Source organism: Chinchilla lanigera, unplaced genomic scaffold (assembly GCF_000276665.1).
Source record: "Chinchilla lanigera isolate Chin_1 unplaced genomic scaffold, ChiLan1.0 scaffold00109, whole genome shotgun sequence".
NCBI classification, from domain to species: domain Eukaryota; kingdom Metazoa; phylum Chordata; class Mammalia; order Rodentia; family Chinchillidae; genus Chinchilla; species Chinchilla lanigera.
In genome coordinates, this window is record NW_004955510.1 from 4688850 (window position 1) to 4715566 (window position 26717).

Consider the following 26717-nt stretch of genomic DNA (forward strand, 5'->3'; position numbering starts at 1 on the left):
TAAGTTAAAACTAGAGACTTTATTGCAAAATCTAGAACATATTTGTGATTGGTAATATTTGTAGATTCAAAGAAAGAAAGAACTTTAAAGGAAAAACTGATAAATCAGACTTATTTATCACTTTTTAAAATAGGTTCATTAAAAGACACTGTATAGGAACACTTAGTCTGAAAGAAAATTGAATTGAATATTTTTAAAAATCCATTAATCAAAAATTTTAAAAAACAACCAAAAAAAAAATATTAGAAAATAGTTTTAGGGTCAGGGATACAGCTCAGCAGCACCAGTGTCTGCCTGGCAAGCACTAGATCCTGAGTTTGATTCCTGGTGCAAAAAAGGAAAGGAAGAATGGAAGAGAGGAAGAAAAGAAGAAAGGAAGAAAGGAAAGGAAGGAAGGAAGGAAGGAAGGAAAGAAGGAAGGAAGGAAGGAAAGAAAGAAAGAAAGAAAGAAAGAAAGAAAGAAAGAAAGAAAGAAAGAAAGAAAGAAAGAAAGAAAGAAAAGAAGAAGAAAGAGAGAAAAGAGTTTTGACTCATAGGCTATGAAAATATATTAAAATTAGGGAAATGTGTTAAATCAGTGCTTAGAGAGACATTTAGGCCTGTGGCAGCCAAGGAAACAAGAAAAGCCTCAAATCATTGCCCTAAACTTTAATTTTATGAAATCAGGGAAAGAGAATATAGGTAAACACAAAGCAAGCAGAAAGAAAGAACAATGATCATACTGGAAATCAATGGAAGAGTGCACAGATAAACAAAACTACCAATAAGGCCAAAGTTCTTTCTTCCAAAATATAAGCACAGTGGATTTAGCCTTTACCTAAATTTTTAAACTGAAAAGACAGAAGGCATGAATTTCAGAAGACTGAGAGAGTAAATGTCACTACCAATCACGTGGGAAACAAAACCTTTTTAAGAAAATACTATATCAATAAATTAAACAGCTTACATAAAATATAAACTCTGAGGCACAAGTTATCAAAGAGGACTGAAGAAAAACAGAAAATCTGGACAGTGACATAGCAAGTAAACTCTATTAGTAATTTAAAATATCATCACAAAAACAAGTTCAGACCAAAATGACTTCACTTGTGGAATCTGTTAAAATACTTAAAGAATGCTATTTTAAAAATAATACTAACCTTTCACAAACTTCTAGAAAAGTAAAACGAAGAAGTGGAGGACAGTTCCTCTTTAATTCTGTCAAGCGAATATTACTCAGTTACCAAAGCAAAAGGCACAAGAATAAAAGAAAATGACAAATAGGTGCAAAAATCTTCAGCTACATATCAGAAAATGAAACCGAACAGCACATAAAGACAATAATACACCACAATCTAGTGGGAGTTATGTTAGATATGTAAGGTTTTTTTAATATGCAAGATAAAGGAATGTGCCACATTAATAAAATAAAGACAAACAACAATAACAGTAAATGCAGAAATCCATCAAATATTTAAGATAAAAATCTCTCAACAAACTAAGAATAAATAGGAATACCCTCAACATGATAAATGACATAAAAAGTCCATAGCTAACATCATACTCAATCTTAAAAGACTGAATATTGTCTCCCTAAGATCCACAATAAGGCAGGATGCGGGATCTTGCCACTTTCATTAGACGTTATACTGAAGGGACATCAAATCAGTCACAGTGAAATAAAACGCATTCACACTGAAAAACAGAAGTAAGAGTCTTTCTTTGTATGCCTGCTCTCATATGTAGAATTTCTGATAAATATACACACACACACACACACACGCACATGCACACGCACACACAAGCACTACTAGAACTCATAATAGAGACCAGCAAGATCATGGGGTTCAAAAATCAATACACAAAAGTCAAGAGTATCTGTGTATGTGAGCAATAAACAATCTGAATATGAAATTAAAGTGCTATTCACAGCAGCTTTTAAAATACTAGAATATATGGAACAATTTAATAATGTCGTGCACACAGAAAAATACAAGCATTGTTGAAAGAATGCAAAGAAGGTATCTATAAACTGAGTCATCCCACATTTGTAGATGGGCGGGCTCAATACTTTGGGCCCGGGTAAATTGATCTCCGAATTGGATATAATCTTTACCTAAATTTAGCAACTGCCCCCCTTCTTTTAAGGTTTTTTTTACATGCTCATTGTAAAATTTTAAATACAAAGGCCCCAAAATAGCCAAAACAGGTTAGAAGGGGGAAATGCATACATCTATGCAGATAATAGGTTCTTCCAAAAGGTGGCCTCACTGGATCCTGAATTTGTACTGATTCATGGCGTTAAGGAATGCCTAGCGGATTAGTCAAGCACGCTTTCTGGTGTGTCTGACTGGTCAGGGAGGCATGGCCTCAGGTCCTGTGTATACGTCCTTTGCCAGTTCTCTCTGGTGCTGGACACCTGCTCTGCTGTTTGGCCGTCATTAGTCAGCTTGCTCCACGGTGCCCTTCTGGCATGACTGTCCCAGAGCGTGAGCTAAATTAAACCTTTCCTCCTTTAAATTGTGAGTTATGACTATCGTGTCCAGCAAGGAGAAAGCTGACTAATACGCCCCAGCAACGACGGTCTGTTTTCTTTTGTTTGGTACCGGGAATCGAACTCAGGACCTTGTGCTTGCCAGGAGACTTTGTTTTTGATATCTTTTTTTTTTTTTTTTGGTTCCAGGAATCAAACTCAGCACCTTGTGTTTGCCAGGCAAGCACTTGTGCCACTGGCCTACATCCCCGGCCTGTTTTTACTTCCTTAAGAGCAGGAAAGAACCACTTCTGCTCAAATAGAGGAAGCAAGGCAACAGCCATAGGCAGGTAGATCATACGAGGAAGGAACATGATATATTTCCTGAAAGATAATCCAACCACTTTCTGAGAATAAATTTTACAAAAAATAAACTGTGATGCAGAAATACTGTCTAATCCAGGTAATTTTAATTCAATAATTTTTAAAGCTGAAACCTAGGAATTTCTCTTATGTTTGGTCTTACGAAAACTATGCTATGAATGCAGTATTCTCAAGTTGGTATTTAACACTGAGAACTCAGTAGTTGCCAGGACTGTCTAGACCAGAAAACCCTAGGCCAGGAGCTGTGATTGCCTGGCCTCTCTGGCATGTCAAGGAAATAATGCAATAAATCACCTCAGCTTGAAGATATGGACCATTAAGAATAACCAAACTGAAATTAGTGCTCTATTGTTTTAAGTGAACCCAATCATTCTAGTTGACATGTTGTTTACATCCAGGGAAAATATATTTATTATTCAACATGACATTATTTTTCCCTCTGCAATCCTATTCCTTACTGTATACCTTTACTTTCCCTGGCACTCCAGTCTCTGTGAGTTTGGTTAATGTGAGCATGGTCATATTTTAGTGCTTTGTTGGAAATTGATGCCATTTATCCATTTACTTTTACTAACAGCACTCTTTGTTTTCTTCATGCATTCTGCCTTTCCTGGTGGCTGCCTCCCATCCCTGGATTTAATTGGTAACCCATCATAGATTGTGGGGGTTGTCTGGGATGGGCGGAGGAACACAGTTTGAAGACCACCCTCTCACCATAGATAATAATTACTTCAGAAAGGAACCAGAGACCTAGTTCCTGTCAGTGAAACATGGGGGTGGGATCTTTGCAATGGGAAGTAGGACAGTTATTTGGGGAAAGTCTCCATCTTAAAATACAGTCATGAAACATTAAGGTGCATTCATTACCTGGTTGCTGTGTTGTGCAGGAACAACCACTTCAACAGGTTTCCTCTCAACATCAATGCCCAGTAGACAAGAAAAAGAAAGCAAGTCCAAGAGAATGGTGAAAATGTGGAGCAGCATCCTGATTCAGCAAATGTATCTGTCTCCTGCTTTCAGCCAGTTTGCATTGGGTTTTCTGTTTCCTCTGACTTCAAACATTTTAACTCACGTAGGCTTTAACAAGATCAAGTTTATAGAATTGTGTAAATGAGAACCTGGCTCCAGAACACGGTGACTCTACACTGTGACATGTCCTTTGTGAACATTCCAGTGGTGCCTTCCAACATGCATTCATTAGCAAGACAAAGTGCAACTGATTAAAACAAAGATTGAAGTCCACAATGAGGAGTCTGAGGGGAAACAAGAACTGTTGCACAGGGATTTTGTCATAACCAATTGGACAAATCTTTGTAAGAAGGCATTACTAGTAATAAAACCTTTAAAATTCTTCTCAATTTTGAACCAGAAATTCCACTTCTGTAATTATATCCCCAAGAAATTCTCTTGAATAAAAATAAATAAAATTATAAAAATTGAGAAACAAAAATGAAAATAGAAAAAGAAATTCTGTAAATAATGCAATTATCAAGTAAATGGAAAGGATGAGATAAAGAAAATCCACATTTCTTTTCAAAATAAAAAATTCGGAACTACATCCAACTTGGAATGAAAATGAAATACAGCTAAGTGAAAATAGGAGAACACATAATGTTAAGAACATATTCTTCCCTAGCACATGAGCCTCTGTTTCTTTTCATGTGCTCATAAATTATCATGTCAAATCTTCCATATAGGAAGGGGAGGATGACTCTTTCAGAAACAGAAAATGCAAATGCATACACACACCCCTGCAATGATGACCTCTCATTAGCAGACATTCTGAGCATCCTGTGAGCTAGGCACTGTGCTAAGCAATGGAGACCCAGGGAAAGCAAAGAGAAATACGTGTCTTCATACAGTTACAGTGTATGAACTGGGAGCCCAAGAGATCAACCAGAAATCACAAATGAAATGAATGAACCAAGTGTTCACTAGCTGCAATAAGCCTGGTGGCAATAAGGACAGTGACGGGTGGTGTGTAACTGGGTCAATGTGGTGGGATTCTATTATGGGCTGAATGTTTGTTTTCCCCCCCCCCCTGCCAAAATTCATATATTGAAGCTCTACTGTAATAGGATGGTATCTGGAGAAGAAATTAGGTTATATGTGTCATGAAGATGGGGTTGCTGCAATAGGATTAGTGTCTTCATGAAGAAGAAAAGAGTAGAGCTTGATCTGTCTCTTTCACCCACCTCCAGGAGAGGATACAACAAGAGGGTGGAAATCTGCAGGCCAGGGAGGGAACCCTCACCAGGAACCGACTGTACCCATACCTTGATCATGGACTGCAGCTTCTAGAACTGTGAGGAATAAAGGTCTGTTGTTTCTATCACTCTGCCCATGATGCTCTGTTATTGCCACATATGCAGACTAAGCCTGGTTGCTTTGGACTGTATAACAATAAATCATTTTTTCTGAGACAAAGATATTCAAGCTAAGACTTAAATAATGAAGTCTCTCAAAGAACTGGGACTCTCACAAAGATGTTTTATGTGGAGTGGTAAATACATGGGATGAGCTGAGGTGCAGAAGGGTATAGCCTGTTCCAAGAGAAAAGAGAGCCAGATGGCTGAGGCACACAGTGCCCTGGGGTAAGCTGGACACATCACAGTCTTGTAGAAGGATCCAGGAGCCAGACCACCCAAGACCTTCCCTACCCCAGTAAAGAAACAGATTCATATTAAGTGGTAGAAGTGACCAAAAGGATTTAAGCAGAGGAAGTAAATGATTAGCTTTACATTTAAAGGGATCAGTCTTGCTGCTATATGGGCAGTGAATGAATTATAGGGGTCCGAGTTCAGAAGCAGGGAGAACGGTAAGGAAGTCACAGTGTTGTTCTCAGTGAAATAGGACTGTGGTTGAGAACCGAGGCAGGGTTGGTGGTAGCATCAATAGGACATGCAAGGAATTCAAGATGGGAACAAAGAGAGAGGAGAATCATACAGGCAGTATCCAAGGCAGATGGGTGGGGCTTCTTGCCATTTCACTGCAGGTGCACACAGTGGAGTCTGAAGGACACTGTTAGTGGGTGACTGCAGGCAACCTCCATGGAGAAACCACAGGCAGAAAGTCTGTACATAGTGAGCTGCATCCAGAAAGTGTATGACAAGCAGCACAAACCAAGACACAAAGCTAGTAGAGTCTGGAACTGGGGAGTTCAAAGCCTGGGATAAACAGGAGAACCATGGACCCTTTAAGCATGAAGAAAATGCACACAATTTTTACTATTACTGGACTGTGCAGAGCCATAAGGCTGAGGCAAATTGCATGTCCTTCAATCAAGAACTTTCACTCCATCTCTTACATTGGCATTGAAAGTTTCCAAATACATACATCTATCCCTGAATTCTCTCCAAAGACCTAGATCAAAATAGACAGCATTCTTCTGGACTTACCTGATTGTCTTGTACCTGATATTCTGCTTGTATAAAAGATAATCACAATCTTCTCTTACTTTGTGCTGAGTACTTATACCTATGCACTTTACTTCATTTAACAAAGTCATTGTGTATGGCTAGATTTTCATTTTATTTTAAAGAATATTGATTTCTGATGAACTTGTCATTGACAGCCCTGCATTGTTCATCTCCTTGTGATACCCCTCCCCCCAATCTCAGGACTTTTCTAGGAAATGGCAATTCTTCCCCCCCATTTCCTATCATGAAATTATGCATCTCTTTGTCATCTCCCATCACATTTTCACAACTGCAGACTATCTCTACCCACCACTCATTTATTTCTAAATTCTCAGAACCTGATAAGGGATTGAGACACATTAGATATTAGATTCTCAAGACCTGTTTGTTGAGTGAAAGGATGGATGGATGGATGGATGGATGGATGGATGGATGGATGGATGAATGATGGATGGGTGGATGGAAAGGAGGATGGAAATCCACCAGCAGAAAAGGTCATCAGTGATAAGTGAAATGTCATATTTGGAATACTGCTTTTGAGAGAAACAAAATATTATGGCAACGGAGCTTCCCAGAAAAAACTTAGAAAAAGTACTTACTTCAGTGTTCTGTGCAGATTTTTTATCCTGTGTTCTCTAAATCCCAGAGTACCAGACAGGGTTCAGTCAGTGAAGGAAAACTTCCATGATGTGGATGTCATACAGAAGCCAGGGCTCTTTGTTACAGAACTGAACGCACCTTCCTCAAGAATCAAAGAAGTGAAAGCAGGATCTAGGGGAAGGTAGCCCAGCTTCAGCCTTGTTCATACAAGATGAGTAGCTGTTCGGCAATGGTGAGTGATCTCCAAGACAGCTGCTGCTTCCTTTCTACCTTGATAGCTCCAAAGAATATCTCAAGAATTTTCCTGTGGCCCACTCTAAGTAGACACATAGAGAACAGGGATTTCTGGAAAATGTACATCAGGATAACCCTGTCCACAAAGCCACCAGCCCCAACAATGTCAATGGTAGCATTAAAGAAGGGATTATTGGGTGATCTGAGTTTTCACTGTTCTTATTGGAACTGGATATCTAATACAGCAAATCAAAGTTGGCTTTCCTAGTGTAGTCTCATGAATGCATTATTTGTTAATTCTGCAGTCCCTTTGTCAGTTTAATAAAGGACACTCCACACTTGGAGGACAGCTACAACACTCTCTGTCAATGCATTCAAGCTGCAAAGTAGAGGGATAAAGGTCAAACGTGGCAGAGCCCTGCTCCAAACACTGTGCCAGACATCACCAAGTTCAAGCTTACCACTAGGTTTTGCCTTACCGTACTTGCATTGAGAATGACTTTATTGATTATGCAAATGAATGAATGGCTTCCTATTTAGTTACTTGCACAGATCACAGTACCCATAATACAAAACAAGCCAATTGCTCAAAATCATGACTATTCTTAGTGTCCATGATTTTTCCCAGGTAATGTCATACAAAGGATCATATGTGTAGAAATAAACAACATCTTTGGCAACATTCTGATAGCATTCACAATAATAATTTCATAGACCTATTTATTAAAGTGTCCTTCAGTTTAATCAAGTGGCACCACACAAAAGCACAGTTTAATGAAGAGATTTACAGGGACCCAGAATGATGAACATAAGCTAGATAACAATTTAATAAAGTAAACGATGTGGTTTTGTTTTCTAGATAAGATTTTCTTATCCCTTGTTCATCCCTAGGTAAGACTCAGAAAAGGCTTAGTGCAGCTTTTAAAGTTTTAGAAGTCCAACCCTTAGAGGATACAGAACATTAAAAGAAGAAAAGAACAGAAAACACGTGGGACGGAACATGACTCCCTCTTCATGTTATACGCCAGTTAAAGGTCCTCAGGTTACAGAGAGGGAAAGGCTGAGAAGAACTTGGCACAGAGAAGGCGTCATCTCACCCACCACGGGGAGGTGACCACACCTCATCGGACAGCATGGCAGAAACAAAAAATCAGAACAATTTAGGACATACCACCACAGTTACACAATTCTCAAATGCTAGAGACTTCCAATGACAAAGTTTATACCTCATCTTTTTTAATGCCCTGCCCATAAAGATCCTGGATAGGATTCTGACTCTTCCAAGCATTCAGAGACCTCAGAGGGAGCAGGTACCATGGTGAATGCCGCCAGTGGCCATGTCAGAGAAATCAGCTCTCCCACTGAGATTTAGGTGTTCTGCCACAAAGGAACACACCCTATCTGCACAAACTCACTGCAGAACTGGGCACAGAGCTCCACTCAACCTCAGGGCCCAGAGGTGCTACCCAGCACACAACCAGAGAGGAAGTAGCCATCTGTGGGCAGCAGTGCATGGTCAGCTCTGGGCAGGTAATTTATCCCATCTGCCCAAGCTCCATGGAAGCCCATACTGAGCCTGCTGGCCTCCGTTTCCTTTAGGGAGGTTCTGTGCTTTGCCTCTACACAGGCAATGATCTCAGTTTCCTCCTTCTTGCTGTCCATGTGGACCTCTTGGGCCGGAAGCTAGTGAGTTGCCCATGGGTTTTCTTGTAGGAGTTAATTCACGGGCTCTACAAAATACTTCTTGGCTGTCATCAAAAGTAATTCAGGATTCTAAGTGCTTTAAAAAGTGTGTGTGGCCTAGGGCACTGTGGCAGATGTGAAAGAGTGACTGATGCAGGGCAAAGGGGAATGATCACCAGTGAGGACAAAGCTTCATTCCTGTGATTATAGTCATTCATTTACAAAGCAATAACAGTGTGATCTCTCTTTCCTCCCTCCTTCCTTTCATTCTTCTTTCTCTTCCTCTTCTTTCTCCTCCTCCTTCTCTTCCTCTTCCTTCTTCCTCTGTCTGTCTCTCTGTCTCTGTCTCTTTGTCTCTCTATCTCTCTCTCTATCTCTCTCTATCTCTGTCTCTCCCCCTTTCTTTCCTTTCTCTCTGTCTCTCTCTCTTTCAGGCATTTGCTACACTTGTTCATGAGAAAACATTTTATCCTTTAGAGAACATGCAATGAAGTTTTACTAATGGAAAGTATCAAGATTTCTTTGGATTCTAACGATTTTATGGTAAGTCTCTGAGTGGTATTTTCTGTATCCAGGCAACCAAGTTTGTATGACAATAAAACACATGGACATCAAAGTCAGGCAGAATTGAGTTAAATTCTGTCCCTAGAAAATCAGTAATACAGCAGATGGTATTTTAGTTTCTCACAACTTTTCACCTGAAAAATGAAGATGGTTTATATACAGGACTGATTGATTTTCCTTACCTTAAAATGGAGATACAATTTATATTGCAGTGTTGATTCTGAGATTAGTATTTAAGTCTGTAAATTGATTGACACAGCATGGTATATTGGAGAAGTGATTGTCATTGTATGGTAGCTATTATAACTACTAATCTGTGAGATGTGCATTGATTAGTTTCAACACATGTTTCGTCATTCTTATTATTGGTGAAGCCTTACAGCAATAAACAGCCCTCGGGATCTCTTGCCAACTGATGGAGGCTGAAGATGCAGGCAGCTCTCTACCCAACCGGAAATCAAATCACAGTGCCAGGAACCCATACAGAGGAAATGCTCCAATCTGGTCATTAGCAAGAGAAGAGGACAGGAGATTGATAGGGTCAAGGAGAAGAAGCTCTTCAACACTGAAATGAAGATAGTTGAAGTGTGACTATATCTACTGTGGAAAGAGTGCTGTAGAATGTTTGGAATGGATAAGGAAAACTACTAGAATGAAACTAAGAGAAATTTAGATGAGCTACATGCCATGTGGAGACAGGCATTGCTTTGACTCTCTACAACTTCATAGGCAACGGTGGGGGCTCCTTTTCTATCTCAAGGGCTCTTAAATCTACCTCACAACCTCTTGTACATAATAGGTATCTTTTAGAGGCTTTTAAAATTCTGAATTGGTTTCGTTATAGGAGTCTATTTTTGACTGGAATTATGCAGTTTAATTTCCTTAAAGTCTTCATAAACACTCCTGAAAAGACATCATATATTAAATGTTAAAGCCTTTATTATTAATTTTCTATAGTCCTGCTTCTGAAACCCCACGTTTAAAATTAATTATGTATGTACCTGAAGATTTACTGTCATGATCTTCATCTCAAGTGCAAAAATGTTGCAACTCAAGTATGCTCTAACTAAAGTGTCTTCAGGAGAGACCGGTAGGGATTTCAATCATTTATGGTACATCCATTCAATAAAATATCAGGCCAAATTTAGAACTGAACATTTAGAATACAGATGCTCCTTGACTTAAGACATGGTTCTATCTTGATAAAACCATTGTGAGTGAAAAATATTGTGAGTCAGGAATACTCTAAAGCCCTTTACCTACCCACCAGCATAGCTCAGCAACACAGGATGCTGGAGGATGTCAGTTGCTTTCCTTGTGATCACGTGGCTGCCTGGGTGGTGCCTTAGCATCACAAGAGAGTATCACACCACACGTCACTAGCCCAGAGACAGATCCAAATGTAAAATCAAAATACAGCTTCTAAAGAATGCACATTGCTTTCCATCCATTGTAAAGTCAAAAATCATAACTTTAACATTGTAAGTCAGGGACGATCTGTATTTAATTAGGATATGAAAGGTAAGTCACTCTGCTTTTTTTAAAACTGTGTTCCTAGATTGCCTCCCAACCCAACCTCAATGTCTGTCCTTTTTCTGTCCCTTTTGTGGACTTTTCTTTCTTTTGCCAATTACAGAACTCTTTCCAGGGCCTCCTCTGATCTCGTGTACCCTGTTCTTCAAATCTGGGGCCAAGACCAGGGCCAAGATCAATGATCCCCTTTCAGACTCCAGCCTAGACCTCTTATGCAAACTGCACACTCATAGATGTAACTGCTTACTTAAAACTTCCTTTTGGGTGGTTCCAGCATCTCAAATACCTCAGCCCAAAGTGGGTCTCTTGGTTTCTCTAGCCTCACCTCCCCTCAGAAGAAAATAACTCAAACTTGGTCTTCCTTCAGACTAATCCATATCAGTAAACAGCACCTTTGCAGCAATCTGGAAGATGAGCTGACCACCCCCTCCTACAATGGGTTTGGTCCCCCAGCACACATCAGGGTTTTGTGTCTTCTCCATCTCCAGAGCCAAGCTGCTGTTGCCAGATGCCAGACGAACACAGTGGCTTCCTAATTTGTCTCTACTGATCTGTCCCCTAGCACCATGTTCTGCACACATTGCTCAGAAGTGTGCCTTTGCAAAATGTATGAGATTAAGTAACACATGTTCTTGCTTGAAATGTATTTGTAGCTTCTTGCTTGATTTAAACTAAAATCCATCCTCTGCCTTAGAAGGCCCTGGGCTCCCCTCCACCTTGCTTCCTAATTTCTTCTAGTCCCATGGTACCAACATCCCTTCAGGCCCCCACACAGGAAGGTCTGCAGAGCTGCTGTCCCTTCTACCTGGGGCACTCTTCCACTGGCTGCCGCATTCAAGCCTGTGGCTCTGGAAGCTCCTTTACCTCTGCTCACTCCCGGTTCCCTTCTTCCGTGCCTCCATCCTAGCACCCTAAATTGTGATTCCAGCTCTGACGCTCTGCATCCTGCCTAGCGTCTTCCACTGGACTAGGAGCTCCAGGAGGGAAGGACAACCATTCATCTCCACTCCAGCCTCAGAGGGGCTGCACCGCAGAGGTATCAGGGTAGGCATTATGATTGCATAGCTACAATAAACACTAAATACCTGATTCTAAAAAAATCATCCCATTAAACTGACTTTTAAAAAAGTATGGAGTGCATGAGTGCATGAGGTTGGGGTTTGGTATGCAAAAAGCCTGGAAAAATTGAAACCAAAATCCTAACTTTGGTAATAGATGATTCAGATATTATTTCTGCTAATTTGATTGTTTTTCTCTAGCTTTTCAGCATTCTACAATGCATATATCTTGAACAATAAGAAAAAAGTGATTTAAAAAACAAGAAGACACCAATTTCAAGCAATCATTTTCAGTAGGCAGGGCTGACCTGGCTGTTCTCAGAGGTCACTGGTAAACACTTTGCTTCCTGAGAAGTCCTGTCTGAGCAGACATAATGAGCAAATCCTTGATTTGGGCCAATTTGTCGAGTTTAATTTGCTCCGAAGTAAATCCACTTCCGCCAGGCCCAGCCTCTTCCCCCTACATTTCCTTCTTAGTAGGGTGAAGATCCCTGGCCTCCTCCTAGCTCTCTCTCATTTGGGCATTTTCTTATCTCTTGTAGTAATTGAGGAAAGTTAACCCAGGATCAGAGGACATAAAGGAGATAACAACGCCTTGAGCTTAATTCAACCTGCATTTTAACAAGCTGCCTTCTGGTTTCACAGGATGCACCCCACTGAGGCGATTACAGAAGCCGGCTTCCCTACCTGGCCTTCTCCCCACTGAGCCTCTCATCTCTCCGCCTGCAGGAGCTGTCCTGCCCCAGTTCCTAGGGCAGTCAGGTGTCGGCCCAGCATCACCTCCCCTAGGACTGACCTAGAACACCCCAGCAGCCTGCAGTCTCTGGCAGCAGGAAGCCTGGAAGGCATCTGCAGGGCCCCTCAGGCTGTCTCCATTTCACTCACAGACACCTGCCCCAACTTCCTGATGCCAGCAATGTTTGAAGTTCTCTGCAAGCCAGCTCAGGGGATCACAGGTGACCATGCCACCTTTCTGAAGGTTTCTGCCGGAATATGCATAATTTGTCCTTGCTATGGTCCAAATTAAAAATTGTATTCATCTTTCACTGCTCACCTCAAGCACCAGTCTCCTGGGAAGCTTCCCGGGGGAGGGTTGCTCAACCCTCCCTGGCCTTTTAAAAGTAGTTCACTTTGTCCTGTGCCAGTGAGGGAAGCCAACTGCCTGACAGAACACACTAGTGTTCACACCTGCACCTGCAGCCAGCCACCAAGGAGTGAAGAAGCAGCACAGGTCCGGGGACACTGCCTCTCTCCCTCCTTCACAGTACTGGGGCCTGAACCTGGAGTCCCACCACTGAGCTACATCCCTAGCCCTTTAATTTTTATTATTTATTTTGAGACAGAACCACTAATTGCCCAGATTGGGCTGAAACTTGCGCTCCTGCAGCTTCAGCCTTCCAGAGTGCTGGGATTACAGATGTGCACCATCATCCCAGCCACAGAAAGATGATTCTTGCAGGCCCAGTCTCTCCAGCACCTCCGTGGACCTCTAGTCCCTGACTTTCCACTCTGTTTACAGTTTTTGGAACACCTAGTTTCCAACATCAGCCTTGGCCCATCAGATATGGGGACTTGTTTGGACTTGACAGCCTGGCTTCAGGCTAGATCTCTGATCAACAAGTTTAGAATACACTCCGCATGGTAGCTGCTCTGTCAGAACCATACACCATTGTCCCCTCATCTCTTCCAGGTGATGAAATTTTGGCAGCCAGGGCTTCATGTGGTACATTTCTGACTATCCTAAGGAGTACTTACTGCGTTCCCTGAGAGCAAAGATCTGCCTCTTTCCAAACGTGTGACCCATGCTTGGCAACAGACCCTGATACTGGTCAGTGGAGTGTAGGGAATAGCTGACAATACTAAGCAGCAAAAGGGAGTTCAGAGTCTGAGTTAGTTAGTTTTCTGTTATTGCAAAATACCCAATGCCAAAAATTAAGGAAGGAAAGGTTTATGTAGCTCACAGTCTGTAGAGGTTTCAGTCCATAATCAGCTGACTCCAAGGCAGGGTGGCATGGCAGAGGAGCAACAATTCAAGGTGGCAGAAGACAGCAAAGGCAACAAGAGCAAAAAGGGGGAAACAAGCCTATTTTCTTCCTTTATATTGTAAGCAGGCTACCTATCCTGGGGCAGGTGTACCACTCACACCATCTCCCTACCCTCCTCTTGCACAGGCTCAGGATGTTTACAAAGTGAGGACCCTGGCCCCCTGCTGAGTCACTTAGTTAAACTTCTCAACTTCTCAAGTTGACACAGTGTAGCAACCATTACAGAGTCCCCAGGTAGTAGTGGTCCTCACTGCACACCAGACACTGGCCCCAAGTCTCATTGTGGACTCCTGGGATCTGTCTTTCCTTCACTGTGTGTGTGTGTGTGTGTGTGTGTGTGTGTGTGTGTGTGTGTGTGTGTGTGTGAGAGAGAGAGAGAGAGAGAGAGAGAGAGAGAGAGAGAGAAAGGTACCATTCAGCCAATGGAATCCCAGGTTTCCTGCCTCGACTCTGGTTATTGTCTGTCTGCACCTTAATCTGTACCCAGCTGGTTTCTCTCCCACGCTTGTCCTCTAAGTTGCCAATGTGGTCAGTTTCCCTGGAACTTTAGATTATCATGCAATGGCTTTCTTGTTTAACATTCTCCTCTTCTATATAACAAAATTATTTTCAGTATTAAACATGGTATTAGTAATGGTCAGATATAAAAACACAATAAAATAACATACAGTGAAAATCTTGTACTAAATTTCAATTCATTGTGAAGTTTTAAAGATAAGTATAAAATAATTGTTTCACTAATTTAAAATTTAAGTGCAAACTCCAATGAAAGCCACTCAAGATCTGTTCACGCGTTTCAGACTGGCCATTAACTTTTAATCTCCCACTTAAATATAGGCACCTGGAGGACTTCAAGGGTAGAGTACATCCACTGGGGCAGAAATGAGCTCAAATGATCCCAGACAGATTCTTCATATGACAATGCGTAGCCAATTCTACATGCCAGGGGCCAAATGTATAACTGGTGTTTCCCTAAATTGATGTCAGTGCTATTAGATGCAATGTTTATTTTTTAAATAAGCAATAAAAACTCAACCATAACTAGAGCAATTCCTTACCAGTTAGGTCATAAAAGAGACTCAGAGAGGAGAGAAAATGTTTTTACTAAAATGTTTAGAATGTGAATGTAGAAATAATATAATTATGGGGTGATGTTCCCCCACATCCATTGTTGGTTCCCTAATCCCATCATTTGGAATGTGAATGTATGACCTTGTAAGAAGAGAAAATTTGGACCCACAGAAAACCATGAGGCATGCGTAGGCACAGAGAAAGACCATGTGAATAGGTGGCCACACTCAAGCCAAGGACAGAGGCCTTGGAAGAAACTAATCCAATTGACACCCTGTTCTTGGGGGCCCAAATGAGTGAAATATATCCAAAAAGATGATGGGTACATGCAGATGTTCCATAAAAGAAATTCACCCCAGTCACAGAGGCAACCATATATCCCAGCAGATTCCTGAGTAGGGATCTCAGTGGCCCAGGAAATGTTCATTTCAGAGACCCAGAGCCACAGGCAGCTTCCTCACACAGTTGCTGACACACAGGTCACAAAATTGTCCACAGAGATGTTCCGTCTACACAGCCTTGGAGGCTGTGCTCCTTTGTAAGGAAAATGGCCCTGTTTCAACCCAGAGTCATCCAGGACTTTCTCTCAGATGCTATCCTGGGATAGGGCCATGACATTAGTGGATATTCAGGCACTAAAAAGTATTTTGGGAAACATTCTGCACTGGATCAAAGAGGCCCACAGATGATTCGCCACAGATGCCCTGCAGAGACAATGCCCACAGCTCAGGACAATGACATCTCAAGGTCAGAGAAAGAAACAGGAAAGCCCAGCATGCGGGCTTCACAGGCCTCTTGGCAGATGTCTGTCCCTGTACCTCACCTCTTAGTACCCAGCTTCCCACCTGCCCACCTGACCTCACTGCAGACACAATTTTGGTGTCTGTTTGAAATGCTTCCTGCAGCCCCTGGGCACATGGGAGAAGAGCGTAGGTCACAGGCTGTGGAACCGAGGCTACTGAATGTGAATAAAAGTCTGCAAAGAACAACTAGCCCCAGGAATGCACACCAGGGTCCAAAAAGCCAGAGATGTTCTTCCTACAACCTTCAGCAGCCTTCTCTGTTTCCTTTTCTCAGCAAGTTAGCACCTCTGTGAAAGTGAATCACTTGGGGCTCTTAAGTACTGACCCAAGTGAGGAGAGATTGGGGCAAAAGGCAAAGGACAAAGAGGTGAAGACATGGTTTATTCAGAAGGTGCCAAGTGGCCAGTAGGGGGCTTACATCCTCTGTGACTGTCTCTCTGGCTTCCCCTGGGGATACAGCCTTCCACATCCCCTCTGGCTACCCCAGTCCCTGACTCAGCACCCCTCTCTTGCTGTCACACTTGCTGTCACACTATCTCTTTCTCCGTCTCTAGTGCTGCAGTGGTAATAATTTCATTCATAGTCTGGGTCATTAGGCCTCCCCAGGGGTTCCCAAGGCTGAACTCAGCTCATTTTGGCTGGGAGTTACTTGGGAGAGGCAAACACCCCAAAGGAGCTCAGACAGTTTTCAATTATGGATCAGTAGAAAGGCCCCTGCTGAGCTGCTCCTCCAGAACATCAGTGGGCTGGGCAGGCTGGGCAGGACTGGCAGGTGGGAAGAGGTGGACGGGGTTTTAGCATCAGTAAATGCTCTGTATCAGGCCTGTTTCTCCAACTACCCTTGTCTCCACCTGTGCTCTAACAGCTTGCATGGGCATATAAAGTGTGCAGTTGCAGTGGAAATGTTTACCTTTATGGGGAGAAGGGATTTGTCACTGACGTTAGGTTCAGAACTGCCCTAGCATCGAGTTAATCAAAGGCAGACAAACTTTCAGTCTATTTTAATATTGCTTTCAAATTCCTTCAGACAATGCATGCCCATAAGGCATGTACCTAGGGCTACCTCCCCAGTGACCTGCCCTAGAGAGGATGCTCCTATCTGGACATCTGCGAACTTGCACACTTACAGACATTGCCAATCAGATTCATCCAACTGGCACACCCTCCCACTAGGCTGTGGACCATGAGGGGACCACAAAGACTGGCATCCCTTAACAAGGGGGAAGCTGAGGTCTTCTCCCTCTAGGACAGAAATCCTTTGGAGAAACCCAAACAAATTAGAACCAATAGAGATGCCTGGTGGGCCCTGGAGTCCTTGCCATGGTAGCAAATGCAGTCTCTCAGTTAATGCAGCTTTACCAGTGCTCCTCTCCTTCCTCCTATCCAAGACAATTTCCCACGACTCCATGGCTCCATCAGAACCTATAAAGGATTCTGTTATATGCATACTAGGGATTTCATTCTCCTCCTTAGGGGGTCTCAGTTTGGGGGAAAAGAGAAGCACATGAAAACAAAAGATCAGAAGAGGTTGAAAGGACTGTGAAGGGATAAGAACCCAGTTTCTAAACCCAGTGTCCTGCTTACTAAACAGGTGACAATGTATATCAGTGAGCTTAGCCAGATAGTAGGACATAGCAGGGTAATTTAAATGAGAGTTTATGTCCTCACATGAAGGCTAAGAGACCCAGGTTCAGTGGGGTGGGTTTTGGGAAGGGCCCCCCCGCTCCCCCGCCTCATTTCAACCAGGGATTTCTTGCTGCATCTTCTCATGGTACAGGAAGGAGAAACAGAGAAAACATGTGAATTCTCCATCTCTTCTTCAGAGTACATTGCTTCAATACATCAAGGCCACATCTCTATGACCTCATTTACCTGTAATTACTTATTTAAAGCTTCATTTCCAAATATAGCCATACCAAGGGTTAGAGCTTCAAATAATAATGTAGGGGTTTGGCAAAAATTCAATCAATAATACCATGGAAACTCTCTTCATCTATTTTAGCTTCAAAGAAATGGGGACACCCATCCCGGCCTTACTTAAACCACCAAAAAGTGAGGAAATAATCAAAAGGAACATAGCTAGCAAAGAGGCCAGGATAATACCAATTAAAGAAATTATCATCATCATTATTATGCCAGCTTCAGAATATTAAGGTTAGTAAGCAAACTTCAAAGATTTCCAACTCCAATTTCTATAATGTAGCCAGGAGGGAACCAGAGCACAGGAATTTAGAATAGGAATCTACACTTCAGAGTCAGACAGAAAGAGGCTCAAGCCATGATCCATTAGGCTATGCATTATGGTAATCATACTACACTTAGCATTGGTTTCCTTATTTGCTTTATACTAATATAGATAGGGTCCCCTAAAGGTGTGTGTGCCAAAGGTTTTGTCACCGGAGAGATACTATAGGAAGGTGCTTTGGAAAGTGTGCCCTAGTGAGATGTCCTTACGTAACTGAGGGCGGACCCTCGAAAGGGGTATAGATTCAGTGTCTCTGAATCTTGACTCAGGATGTGAACATTCACTCAGACATACATTCCTATGCGATGGATGCCCAGCACATGGCATCCTGATGTTGGACTTGAACTTCTAGAACCAGGAGTTTAAATAAACTGCTCTTTGCTTCCTCTGGAGTGTATTTCAGGTATTTCATTGTAGTTGCATGAAGCTGACTAATACACCTTATTTATATAGGAAAAATAGCTCCTTATGTTTGTAATAAGCAAGGAAAGGCCTAAAATAAGCACAAGTCTGACCTCTTGTAGTGCTTGATGTCCCTGATGTTCAGGTGAGACCATCACCAGCCTGTGCACAGGAGAAAAACAAGACAGACCAAGACAAAACCAGTCACAGCTCCTCATCGCTAGCCCTGACGATGGATTGAGTCCAGTGTGTGCATATAGCCCAACTTGAGTGCACAAATAACTATTTATGATGAAGAGAACTTCTCTTCTTCCTGTTTCTTCTGGGAGGAATGTTAAGCTGTCCCTTGGTATGCAGGGGATATTGCTTTTAGGACCCTCTACTGTTGTAATACAAAATCCTGGGATGCTCAGTTCCCCTATATAAAATGGTAGGGTATTTGCACATAACCTACGCATATTCTCCCATAGACAGTGCCCCTCAGCATCTGTAGGTTACACCTCTGCTGATTCAACAAAGAGCAGATCAAATATATTTGAAAGAAGTGTTGCAATAAATATGTATACAAGTTATATTTATTATTATTCATTCCTCCAAACAATAGAGTATAACAACTAATTACATAGTATTTATATTACATTGGGTATTATAAGTAATTCAAAGAAGATTTCAAGTATTCAGGAGGATGCACCTAGATTATATGCAAATATGATTCCATTTTATTAAACAGATTTAAGTATCCACAGATTTTCCAATCCACAGATTCTGGTATCCTGGAGAAGAGGAGGGTCCTCAGATCAGTCCATGACAGACACCAAGGCCGTACTATGCTTTAAATCATCTGTAGAATACTTACACCTAACATAATATAATGCCACATAAATCATTGTTATACTGTATAATTTAGTAAATAATTACAAGAACAAAAATCTATATGTGCTAAATCTGCACTTTTTTTCAGGTGTTTTGGATCCATAGTTTGATGAGTCTGAGGGTGAAGTTAAGCATACCAAAGGCCATTCTGTAAGCTCTCTAAGTTTGAAATTACAGCCACCTTCTTGCCACTTCAGACAGAGGTCGGGCCTCACAGGCAGCAACGCCAGAGAAGCAGAGCTGACAGGTGAGGAGGCATTTGTATCCCAAACGAGCTCAGTAGGGTCAGTGGGCACGGCCATTGTAAGAGTCACCCCTTCCCCGGCACTTACAGTCACACTAACAAAAAATTGCTTCCCATCTTTTCCTAAAAGATATTTTGAGTTGGATTGCTCATAATTGCAATAGAAAGAGGAAAACTTAACAAGGTAATTGGATTAAGGAGTTGGCAATTAAAAGAGACAAACTCTAACATGGAATTGGCTGTATCTGTGGAAGACCATGGGCAGCCTCCACTGCTAGCTGGGAAGTTGTTCATTCATGTTTTGCAGACATGAATCATCATATCAATTCACCCCTGTCCTGGGACTCGAACAATACACCCACAGAGGCTACAGCATTAAGTGACTCTGAGCTACAACTAAACAAACTGTAAGACGCTATAGCCTGTTCACAGCCAATCTTCAATAAAGTGATATAGTTGTGAATCCCCAGAGAGCAGCAATCCAAATGGAAGCCATTAAGGTCAGGCACGTGAACACTAAAGCCTAAACTGCAGGGAGCAGGAAACCCCAGGGAAAGCCTTATATTCAAATAGTTACATACAGAGAGAAGAATTGAGATTTGCAGATATAAGTGAGCAGTGGTAGGACTCACTATCTCCATTCCCACTGGGCCCTGGGGGTCCCCAAACTTTGCCCTCCATAGCCACTGGTAAAGTGGTCCTTGCTAAGCTGGTCTTTTTCTACTACCCAGTCATGAAATTAGTTTCTTCAGTACAATTGCCCTAGTGGGCCTGAGAAAACAGGTGCATGTCATGGTGTGCTCCACATTGAGCTCAATAAAAATAGGCATCCCATGTGTAAGGAGTTCAAATCCTTCCCTGGGTTCATCCAGAAGCCCACTGGAGAATTAGACTGGAGGGACATGCAGTGCCCCTATGTGCTGCAGACATTCAGAATGAGTCACAGATGAATTCACAAAGAGATACTTGAAGTAAGTGCACTATACCCATCCAGTGCGAGGAGAGAGCAAACCTGTACAGTAAAAAGCAACCTAATTATATGCTCAACCATAGCTAATCTTCAGGCCAAACTAGATGAAGTGCTATTATCCAACAGAGGAGATGTTTTTGAGGGACTGTAATCAATATTGAGACACAATGACTGACATCTTCCTACTTTTGCCTTCTGGGGGATGTGGTTGCATTGGAAAGCTGACTGTCAAGAAAATCAAGCAAAACTAGTTAGAATTCCACATTTGGGCCACTTAAGACTGTGATGTGATTTAGGAGTTCCTTAACAGCCATGGGAATTGCTTCTTCTGCTATGAGATGGCACATGAGGAAGCCACACTGCAGTCATAGCCCGAGCCCATGAAATGGATGGTAGAGAAGCTTAAGGGGGCCTGCGGGGGTGAGTGCTGGCCCTTGGCCGGGTCAGCATCGTCTCTGCTGGTTCAGAGGAGTCCTACCAGAGGCAGGAACCACACAGAACTCTGTGGATCCTGTCACCCCTGCTTCACAAGTCCCACCACACCAGGGTGTCTTCCCTGGGGGCTTGTGCAAGACCAAGCAATCTTCATTTTTCTAGAGTTGTTATTAGCACCTTTATTTGTTCTTAATCCATTTCTCTCTGAGGACAAATGACCTTGGCACTATAGGCTTTCAGTGTTAAAGGAATCAAGGAGAATCACCTGGTACAAACTCAGCTTCCTCTCTCTTCTGCTTAGCATCGGAGGGTGAAACCAGCTCTGTCCCAGGCTGCAGAGTGGGCCCAGATTCCAAGATTCCAAGTACTTTGATTGCTGGGAGGCTGCAGGTCACATCACTGTGGTTACCTCCTGCTGATCTTGTCCTTAATCATCCGATTAGGCCTGCAACAGCAGAAGAGGGGAAGCTGCTTTCCACCAGAAGTGATCACTCATGTTCTGCAGACACTGAGGCACCTGGGCTCAGAGTTTAGAAAGGACTAGACCCAATGCCACTTGAGGACCTGTGGCCAAGGGCCCATCTTCCAGAGAAATCGACCCAGGCGTGCTTCCCAAAAGGCGAGGCAGAGAAAGGGACTCCGACCTGCGGAATGTAGTTCCACAGACATCCGACAGGGGTCAGTGGATCCTTTGATGCTTTGGCTCAGTGTCCTCAGCAAAGCACAAGAGAAGGGCTACAGACGCCTGAGATGCTTCCAGGATGGAAGCTGGGTAACAGCCCCGTCAGCCACCCGGACCTCTTGTCACCATGGCAACAACCATGGGAAGCCAGGGAGAAGATGACTCCCTCTAATTCGGTTTTAATGCAAATTCTACGGATAATTAAGAGGCAAACCACAGTAAGAACATTACAGGAGATATATAGTCACTGGGAAGGTAATAAATGCCTGCCTTGGAATGGATATAGTGAAAAATTTGACAATATGTCTCAGCAAGAAATTCTATCTTTAAAAAAACCTCAACTGTTTCCATCTTTCCCTCCAGTTTTGGAAATTGTGGAAACTGTCACTTGGGCTTTTTTTTTTTTAAACACTGACAAGGAAGGCTCAGGATGGTTTTAAAACTCTCCTCATTAGCAGGTGTCTCCTCTCTTCCCAGAGAGAGTGCTGGAGCTTTTCATGACTGGAGTTCCATCGACATTTCAGCTTCAATTTTCGTGTTGCTGTTGAGGAATCAATTAGGTTGGAGGGGAGTCTCTCTCCGGTTCCTTGGAGCAAGCAACCATGCAGGTTCCTCAATTAACAGGCTCCTGGGTGTCCAGCCCCCTGTTGAGGACTCCTTCACCTGCCTGACTCAGCCTCCGCAGGCCTCCAGCACGGCCCCAAGTAATTGGAAGATTCTTACCAACACGGGGAGCTGGAGCAGAAGAGATGGTCTAATCAGGACGTGTTTTGGCTGAGAATTAAAACTTTCATGAAGACGTGCCCCCTCCAGACAAATGGTTGAATGAGATCTGAAATGGCAGCAACCCAGGCCTGCTTGGAAAAGTCAGCAGCTTCTTAATTAGGGCTGTCTTGCTTTGTGACGCCTACTCCCCTAATGAGGACCCTCAGCCATGAGTGGAGGGGGCGAACAGACCAGCACTGCACACAGAGCTACTCCATGCAGATGTGAGCCTGGCCTCCCCTTACCCTCTCCCTGCGGACACTTTGGCTGGTGTGTGCCTTATCTTATTAAATCCACATTTTAAATTTCAGGTATGGAAGCTGGCCTACTGAGTATCAGAATCCAGTCAAAATGTTTGGAGTTTGAGTGGCATCAGATAAGGAGGATGGAGGACAGAGAGTAGCTTTTTATTTTTTAACTTCCTGATTAACATTCTGATTACTTACATCTGTTTATTAAAATTAAATAGGAATCATAGTAGTTAAGAACTAGAACAGATATTTGAATTTGTCCAGCCCATGGTTTCTTAATTTGAGGCCCATACATTAGTGTTCTTGTAACCACGAAATCTTGAAAAACAGGATATTGTCTGTTGCTGACTGCAGGAGCTATAACTTTTGGGGGGTGGGACTGGGAATCACACTCAGGACCTTGTGCTTGCCAGGCAGGTGCTGCACCACTGAGCTACATGCCCGGCCCCATCAGAAACTATGAAGGATTCATAATATTTAAAAAGGTGTAGAATTATGGCTGTGGTATGACATTTATTACAGGCTGGGAACCCCAAACACAAACCGTTACCTGCGTGAATAAAACAAGGTGATTAAGGGTCAACTAGCCATCTGACAACATTTGACCTCCTAGTATCATCTCATCTCTGCTCTCCTCGATCAGGTAGACTTTCATAACCAAGAAATGAAAAAAAGAGAACAAAATGGCAATAAATGAAATTGCAGATCAGGACTTTGTTTGGTGTACCATCACTGCGCTACGAAAATAGCATTGTCCACAAGATCCTTTGGCTGCTTTGGCGCAGGCCAGGTATGTGAGGATGAAAGACTGCAGGTACAATCTTCAGAGATGGCCCAGCAAAGATGTCCTCTTCCCTGAAACTGCCAAATAATATCTTGAAAAGGCAGATCTCAAAACTAAAATGCATCAAAAAGCTATTTAGGAAAAATCAGTCCTGGGTAAGTAATTGACAGAAATTAATGAAAGTTGGAAATTTGTATAGAAATGACATGGCACAAAGCTACATCCTAAATGCAGCCTCATCTTGTAAAACCCAGTATAGGGATAAGGATGGAATAGCCAATTAAGGCACTTTGGTTTGGGAACAAACACTACTATCTATCCCTAAATGACTCATCAAATCCTAGTGAAGAAAGACATTGACCCAAAACTTGGTGAAGAAGTTCTGAGAAGGACATTCCATCACCTGTGCAGGCAAGGGGCAGATTGACCTCGGAGAGGTGAGTATGTTTTCATAGTTATGGTGCATCAGAAAGCAATGAAAACTCTAAACTTGCATTAAAACATAGATCATAGGTCACCCAACTTTGGTTTTGTCATCTATCAGATAAGTATAGTGTCGTACAACTGGATAGTTTGTTTTGTAGGTGAAATAAAAGTACCCAGATGAAGATTTGATCTCAGTACCTAAAGGGTACTAAGTACACACTAGAGGGCAGTCCATCTCTTTCACTCGCCAGATTTCTCACTAAAAGCCCCCTCTGATACTGTTAGAAAAGAGTGTTTGGGATGGATTGCAATTTAGAATAGACCCTCTGGTGGCTCCAATTATATTAACAAGGTTTTTATGTTTTTATGACAAAAATTAATTTCCATTACCTCTACTTGAAGATAAACTGGTAAAAAGAATCCCAAAGAGACAGCAAAATAAGATGAATATAGAGGAGTGATTCCTCTAATGTTCATCATTACCATTAAATCTAATTTGTGCAGGTTTTTAACACCGAAAGCACAGCAGAGTCAATTGCAAGGACTCCCAGGAATGGAAGGCCCAAGCACTTTTTCCTCCCAGCCACACTGTTCCCACAGCACTGGGAAGTTACCTCTGTACTGAATCTCCTTGGTAGCAGTGATACAGGTACTAGTGGCTGGGGCTAGAAGACCATCTGAGGTCACTGAGCAGATGTCAGAGAAGTTGCCACCTCTCATACAGCTGCCATCCAAGCAGACTCCCTTGGTGTAGCAGATATTGATGACATCTTAAAAGCTTCCTCCTTGAAGCTTCCAGAGTCTTAGGCCCCACCTGTGGTCCCAGGTAGTATCTCACATGTGGACAAGCAAACAAAAAGACCCAAACTCTCCACCTGTTCTGCTTTCTGCATCTGCTTGGTGGGGTGGTGAGTGCATTATCAACCCCAAGGTGTAGGAGAAAGAAAGAAATGTGACCTGGCCCACTGACTTCTTCTTTAGGACTCATCCATGCTATCTAGGAATAAGCTTTAATGGCAACCCCTTAAGACACTCAGGGAAGAATGAAACAACATTTCACATAAAGTCTGAAATCCTGCTGCTTATGCACAAAACGTGAAAGTGCAAATATCAAAGCCAACCAAATAGAAACAGCATTGAAAGATATAAAATACGGCCCTGCAGAAAATGAACTCAGGGATGTGAAAGATAAGTTTAAGAAAAACAGTCTGTAGAGAGTTCCCACATCACTCTAAATCCCACACACCACCCTTCAACACTCCATCCTTTAGATTCTCCAGGACAGTAGATAGCTGCATATTAAAGCCATACTCAGTATGAGGATTCGTGTATGTTTTCTCATTATTGAGATCCTGAATGACTAACAGTATACCTTAGTTACTTTTGAGTTTCCAGTGCCTGGTAGTACACTGAATGAATGAATACCAAAATAAATAAAAGAGTATTTTAAAAAATGAATGACAAGGCAGAATATGGAGATTCATCCCACAAATGGTTAGTATTCCTAAGGACAGTCATAGATAATCACAGATGTAATAGAAGAAAACTTTTTAGAACAGAAATCACTAAAGGGATCTGAGATGAGAAATGGAGAGGGACCATCACATGCTCTACAGAGTTAAATGATAAGAAAATATGCCAAGGCATGTCCTAGGGCAAGGGGGAAGTTCTTTCAATTTCAAAGATAAAGATTCCTGCAAACTTTCAAGCCAAAATGAAAAGAGAGAGAGAGAGAGAGAGAGAGAAAGAAAGAAAGAAAGAAAGAAAGAAAGAAAGAAAGAAAGAAAGAAAGAAAGAAAGAAAGAAAGAAATCTTACATGCTATCCTTCAAAAAGATTCTTTGACTTACAAAAATAAAACCTGAGTGTTCTGGATTCAAAGTAGAGAAAAATGAAGCAGCTGATGTTACAGAAAGGGAAGATTTTGAAAAGAGATTGTCTTTGTTTTGAAATAACTTGCTAACCCTGGGAGGAGCAGTGTTCTTCCATAGGACAGTGTCTTCAAAACCTTCAACCAGCAAGGCTGAGAACCAGCTGTCTCTGCCTCTGTAGGGGAATGTGGGCCACATGAAACCTGGAGCTCTGGGCCCGCGCTGAGCTGCCAGCTGTCCAGGGAGCACAGCACACCCTACTCTGTAGTAAAGAACTAACATCACCTGTCTAAATTGCTATACTTGTGTCTCCTTCACTTTCACATTCCCAGGGCAACATAACTGACACCTACAAATTTAAAAAGAGGTTTGTTTTGATTCACAGTCTCAGAGATCTCAGTTTATGCATGGTTGGCTGGCTCCAAGGGAAAAGTGGAGTGCTGGAAGAGCGTGGCAGAAAAAAGCTGCTTGCATCACGGTAGTCAGGGAGCCGAGAGCTAAGGAAGTAGCCAGAGAAGAGATAAACCCTTTCAAGTCACACCCCCAGTGAATCTTCTCTAATCAGGCCCGCCTCCTAACAGCAAGTCAACTGTAAACCCATCAATGGAGGAATCCTATGATCCAAGCACCTGCCAAACACCTGAAGCTTTTGGAGACACCACGGGTCTAAACCATTACACTCTGAGAAGACCTGTTTGCAAGTTGGGCTCTTGGCTGGTCTCTAGGAATTTGGATTTCAAAGGTTTAGTGAGTGGCCATCATTTCCTCATAAGAGAAGCTCATTGTGCCTGTGCTGATTATGTAGAAGATGTAGCTTATACTGAAAACATGCTTTTCTTCTGTAGTCTGGAACTAGGGTTCGTTCTGAGTAGAGACAGCCTATGTGATCAGTCCTTTAAAAAAAAATCCCTGGGTATTCAGTCT

At 42.4% G+C, this 26717-nt stretch overlaps 1 long non-coding RNA gene across 3 annotated transcripts in view; it reads right to left on the reverse strand.

The window, feature by feature from the left end:
* The window catches only part of LOC102007453, a 57759-nt gene that overhangs the window by 25819 nt on the left and 5223 nt on the right, over nucleotides 1-26717 (reverse strand). Inside the window, exons 2-4 of one of the 3 annotated variants that reach the window (XR_264408.2) lie at nucleotides 21281-21460; nucleotides 6855-7171; nucleotides 3704-3913 (exon numbers count right to left, since the gene is read on the reverse strand). This is a non-coding gene — a long non-coding RNA (uncharacterized LOC102007453). Of the gene's footprint in view, nucleotides 1-3703; nucleotides 4053-6854; nucleotides 7172-21280; nucleotides 21461-26717 lie in introns of all 3 variants that reach the window. The other 2 variants (XR_001231663.1, XR_001231664.1) reach the window with 2 other exon arrangements.